The sequence below is a fragment of the Gossypium arboreum genome, chromosome 7 (genome assembly GCF_025698485.1).
Source record: "Gossypium arboreum isolate Shixiya-1 chromosome 7, ASM2569848v2, whole genome shotgun sequence".
NCBI lineage: Eukaryota > Viridiplantae > Streptophyta > Magnoliopsida > Malvales > Malvaceae > Gossypium > Gossypium arboreum.
The window spans coordinates 73,377,076-73,383,075 of record NC_069076.1 but is presented as its reverse complement, the minus strand read 5'-3'; the positions used below and the strand labels follow the sequence as shown (position 1 = coordinate 73,383,075).

At 38.4% G+C, this 6,000-nt stretch overlaps 1 non-coding gene across 1 annotated transcript; it reads right to left on the bottom strand.

The window, feature by feature from the left end:
- Positions 1 to 5,530: 5,530 nt before the first annotated feature.
- LOC128296125 (small nucleolar RNA R71) lies at positions 5,531 to 5,636 on the bottom strand. Its single transcript, XR_008286674.1, has one exon. It is a non-coding gene; the product is annotated as a small nucleolar RNA R71 (small nucleolar RNA).
- Between the last annotated feature and the right edge of the window lie 364 nt (positions 5,637 to 6,000).

Here is a 6,000-nt window from a genome sequence, read left to right as displayed (position 1 = left end):
AAATCCTGCCTCTCGAAGCCAGAACTCGTATTTGTGAAACTTATCATACAATTTCTTGTCTCACAAGGTCTGTAAAACAATCATCAAATGTTCAGCATGCTCGGACTCATTACGAGAATAGATCAAAATTCATCAATGAATACCACAATAAACTTGTCCAAGTATGGTCGGAAAACACGATTCATTAAGTCCATAAACGCGGTTAGGGCAATCGTTAGACCAAAAGGAATGACCAGGAACTTAAAATGACCATACCTCGTCCTGAAAGTGATCCTAGGCACGTCCGACTCTTTAACTCGCAACTGGTAGTAACCGAATCTCAGATCTATTTTTGAAAATACAGTGGCTCCTCTCAATTGATCAAACAGATCATCAATCCTCAGCAACAGATACTTGTTCATGATAGTTGCCTTGTTAAGTTGTCGGTAGTCTATGCATAGCCTCATCGAACCATCTTTCTTCTTTACAAATAATACTGAAGCACCCAAAGGCAAAAAGCTCAGTTTTGTAAAACTTTTATCCGTTAGTTCTTGTAGCTGTGCTTTTAACTCTTTCAGTTCGATTGGCACCATCTTCTACGGAGTAGAGATAGGAGCAAGCAACAGCTCAATACCAAACTCTACTTCTATAACAGGAGGTAATCCAGGTATCTCTTTTAGAAACACATCCAGATACTCACATATTATCGGTATCGATTCCAACTTCACCTTAGATTCTTTAGTATTTAACAAGAAAGCAAGGTAGGCTTCATATCATTTTCTCATATACCTTTGAGTCATCATTGAAGTAATCACAATCGACAGAGTATCCAACTCACTTGAATCAATCTAGAGAATCTTACCATCTAAGCATTTCAATTCGATATACTTGCTACCACAATTTACAATTATGTCATGCACAGTTAACCAATCCATGCCAAGTATTACATCAAACTCATCGAATGGCAATAACATAAGGTTAACAGAAAAACAATGACCTTGAATCGTCAAGGGACAATTCTTACAGACTTTATCAACTAGGACTGACTTACGTAGAGGGTTGGACACCTTAATCACAAATTTCGTAGGCTCTACAGACATATCCATGCTAGATACCAATTTTATGCAAATGTACAAATGGGTTGATCCTGGATCAGTTAAGGCAATGACACGAGTATTATAGATAGAAAGTGTACCAGTGATGACATTGAGAGCATAGGCATCCTCTCGAGTGCGTATTACATAAGTTCTTACTGGGGCTCGAGCATCTGATTTTCCAGTAGCATCCTTAGCAACAATTTGACTATCACTTGCACTTTCGAGATGTCTCGGAGGTCTACCTCAAGAAATAGGAGCATTCAGCTATGGGGCTAACTCAACCTCTTTATTAGTTCACTCCTGGCGGTCTCTGAGAACATGGTCAAGAGACTCACATCTAAAACACGCACCACTCTTCATTCGACACTCTCTGAAGTGAAAATTTTTGTAGCTTTTACTCTTCGACTTTTGATCATCTGCGCTTCCCAAACTAGTTACCATGGGAATAAGACTTAGGGTTATGTCGCTTGGAGCTTCTTGCTTTACCCAAATATCCTACCGATGAAGTGGAGCATTCTTGATGACTTCTCAATTTCTTTGTAGGGAATGAGTGTACTCTGCCGCTAGACCGTTTACTCGAAACTCGAGCATCTCTCTTAGCTTGCTTTCTTTCATTATTTAGCTCTTCGGCCTTCTTGGCATGATCAACTAATGTGGCAAATTCTCGTATCTCAAGAATCCCGATCAGTAATTTAATTTCCTCATTCAATCCTTCCTCAAAGCGCTTACACATTTCTACCTCTAAGTGGATCCATTCTGTTGAATACTGATTCAGCTTTACAAATTCTCTTTCATATTCTGATATAGTCTTATTTCCTTGTTTGAGTTCCAAGAAATCCTTTCGCTTCGAGTCTAAAAACCTTTGACTGATGTATTTCTTTTTAAACTCAGCTTGGAAGAACTCCCATGTAACGTCTTCCTTTAGTACCACTGAGGACACCATCTTCCACCAGTGGTATGCAGTATCTTTCAGAAGAGATACAACACACTTCAAGCACTCCTCGAGTGTACATAATAATTCATCCAAAACTCACACAGTATTCTTGAGCCAGAACTCAGCTCGTTCAGCATCATACTTAACCTTAGCCCTAAACTCTTCAGCCCCATGTTTCCTAAGTTTATCCATTGAGGCCTTACCAATTCTTACTGGTTAAACAACCCTTGGTACTTCATCAGGTCGGTTAGCAAGTGGAGGTGAACGTGGTATTTTAGGGCAGTTTCCCAGGTATTTCCCAAACCACTCATCCATCATATCGAAAAAGGTTGCTCTACCTCTTCCCAGCCTCCAGACATAAGCCTTCTACTTTACCAGAAACAGCTCGCTATACAGAAACTGGAGCATGGCTCTCGGCTTCCTCAGACTCATCTTAGGCTTAATTGGAAGATATTTACTATATTCAAATTTAATTAAAAGTTAAGAGATGTCACACTATCAAATTTTGTATAATGGAATGTATAGCTAAACTCATTATATGCTACGTTAGTCTAAGAATTGGATAAACCGTAGCTCCAATACCACTAAATGTAACAACCCTTACCCATAACAAAGACCGAGAACAAGTACGAGGCGTTACCGGACACATACTCCGACATTTCAGAAAATATGGGTTATAAAGATTCATTCTAATTTAAAACCAATCAAACAACATAATAGTGTCCCTATTATGGACCTACAAGGTCCAAAACATACATTAAATCGATCCAGGACTAAATCAAAAACTATAGAAAATTTTAGTAAAGTTCCTAGGGTTATGCCTCACACACGTGTGTCCCTCACCCGTGTTGAATTATTTGGATTTATTTTTCATTTTGAACCTACAGGGGTTTTCACACAGCCAAGCACATGCCCGTGTTTCTGGCCCGTTCCTTTATACGGCCTAAATACGCCTATGTCATCATCTGCATCCAAAAACTCAGACATTCTGTTTATGACATCATCATTCATTTTGAGGCACATGCCCGTGTGCTAGGTCGTGTCCTCCACAGGTTGAGACACACGGCCATGTCTCTGCTCGTGTGTTTACTACCATGCAAATTGACCTAAAACTTTAGGTGCAGGGGACACACGACTAGGCAACATGCCCATGGGGGCTGACCGTGTATCACACACGGCCTAGACACATGCCCATGTGTCTGCCTGTGTGGACCTTTTTAGGGCTATTTTCCAAGCCTTTGGTCACCCTCTGACATCCATACACACTTATAGACATCAATGGTATTTAACATGACCTAATTATACTCTTAAACAACCTTGGCATAACTCATTGCATATTAGTCTCATCTCATCGACTTAGTACATGCTAAATTATCCTTTTCGTATGAAGGATTAACATAGCACATTTTACATTTAGGCCATATTATAACCATATATGATAAACCGTAATTTATACATATTTTTATCCCATACTTAAACCCATTTATGAATGGTTTCTCCTTAGATTTGGTGAATTCGATGCTCCTGATCCTTTAACTTCATGTTTTATACTTAGGTGAGCATAGGAGAGTAAAAAGAGAGAGAAACGAGTCGAAAACGGAGAAAATGGACCCCCATGGGAAATCAACACAGCCTAGACTTCCTCACACGGGCGTGTCACATAGCCGTGTCCATTTGGCAGGATTGAAGCATGACTTACACGGGTAGACTACACGCTCGTGCCTATTTAATAGCCTTGACCACGGCCTTAAGTAATCGTACACGAACGTGTCCCTGTCGAGCCCAAGTTTAGTCCAATTCAGAAAAGACCAATTTTGCAGGCACTTAGGCATTCTAAAGCCAAATAAACACCTGATGAGGCACTTAGAAGGAGGACACGGAGAAGGAAGCAAGGAATTACTCAAGGAAAGCCGATTGATACATCTCAAGAGCCGGATTCATCATTAAGACTGAGGATCTCCCTTTAAGTTCCTTCAAGAGTTTTGGGTTTTCTTATGTTTTTTTATCATTATGCTTTTGAGATGTTTTCTTTCATAAGTATGAACTAAACCCCCTAGATACCTAAGAGGAATGAAACCTAAGACGAATCTTGTTCTTATTATCTGAATTGTATGATAAATATTTGACTTGTTCTTAATTATGTGTTCTTAATTCTTGTTTTGATATTCCAGGATATTGATTCAAGTTAAGCTCTTATTCAGAGGAGGAATAGACCCTGTCTAAGAGTAAATTTTTCATAATTAAGCAGAGTTGATTGCGCGCCTAGAGATAGGGTGACAAGATTTTGCCGTATTAGGGTAAAACCAAATAAGAGAATTCATAGATTGAGTTAATGCAATTCTAGGGTTTTAATTAGAAAGAGATTTCAATTATTCAACCTAGGGTTAGACGTTATTAGTCTCGAGAGAGATAATAATATAACTTAGGGATTTCTACGGATCAAGTCAAATGAATAAATCGCCTGATTCAGAGTCAAATAACAAGTGAAGTCTAGGTGGATTTTTGCTTAGGTATTGTCTCAATCAATCGAATTTTTCCCAAAAGTATTTTTCCCAAGTTTTCTTTCTGTGTATTCTTAGTTAGTAATTAGTTTAGATAACCAAACCTATTAATTTTTAGGCTAGATAATAAAAAGGAAGTAAATACTAGTAGTCGTAGTTCCTTTGGGTTCGAAAATCTGGTCTTGCTGAACTATACTACTGTTCGATAGGTACAATTGCCTTAATCGCATAAGTTAGTCTCAAGAACGATTCATTTATAAATCTTTAAAACCTGTTACGAATATCACGCATCAAGTTTTTGACGCCATTGCCAGGGAACTAGGATATTAGGAACACTCGATTCTTATTACTATAGCCATTTTACTTTTATTGCAATTTCAATTTTTATTTTCTTTTCTAATTCTTCATTTGTTTTCTTCTGACAGGCTTTTCTAGGTTATGGCCAGAAGAAACCCATCAGGACCACTACTTTTTGATGGTGAGATCGACCTCACAGTTCACAAAAATAGACGAGAAATAAGGCGAAGCCTAAGATACATAGAGGACGAGCAAGAGGACGATACTTCAACCACAATCGAGGACATGGCTGAAAACCAAGAAAATTCGCTACCTCCTACGATTGTTGCTGATCCAGTAAATTAGAATCCTGCTCTACGCACTATGTATGATTATGCTAAACCTAATTTAACAGGAACTGAGTCAAGTATAGTTAGACCTGCTATTGCTGCAAATAATTTTGAACTGAAACCTAACATAATTCAAATGATACAACAGTTTGTTTAGTTTGATGGTTTGCAGGATGAAGATCCCAACGCTCACTTGGCAAAATTTCTAGAATTTTGCGACACATTTAAAATTAATGGCGTTTCTGATGACGCCATTCACCTTCGGTTGTTTCCCTTTTCATTAAGGAATAAGGCTAAACAATGGTTGAACTCGTTACCACGAGGGTCAATCACTACTTGGGAACAAATGACCGAAAAATTTTATTAAAATATTTTTCGCCGGCTAAAATAGCTAAATTACGTAATGATATCTCTTCTTTTGTGTAGATAGACTTAGAAAACTCTACGATGCATGGGAGAGATACAAGGACCTTTTTCGAAGATGCCCTCACCATAGGTTACCACTCTGGCTACAGGTTCAAACATTTCACAATGGCCTGAATCCTTCGACTCGGCAGATAATTGACGCTGTGACAGCCCTAAAACGACCCTAGTCGGAATGTGGTTTCGAGACCACAAAACCGAGGCATAAAAATAATTAATTGTTATATTTTATGCTTACTATGTGTGTGCATGAATATGTGGAAGTTTCATTCTCTAATTTTACCAAATGTATGAGAAATTATTAAATAGGGATCAAGGTGAAACATGGTAAAAAAATGATAGGCTAATTTGTAATGGCTTATTTGTGCATGTTGACACAAAGGTGGACTTGCATGTCAAAATTGCCCAAATTATTCTATAGTGGCCAGCCAAGATGGATG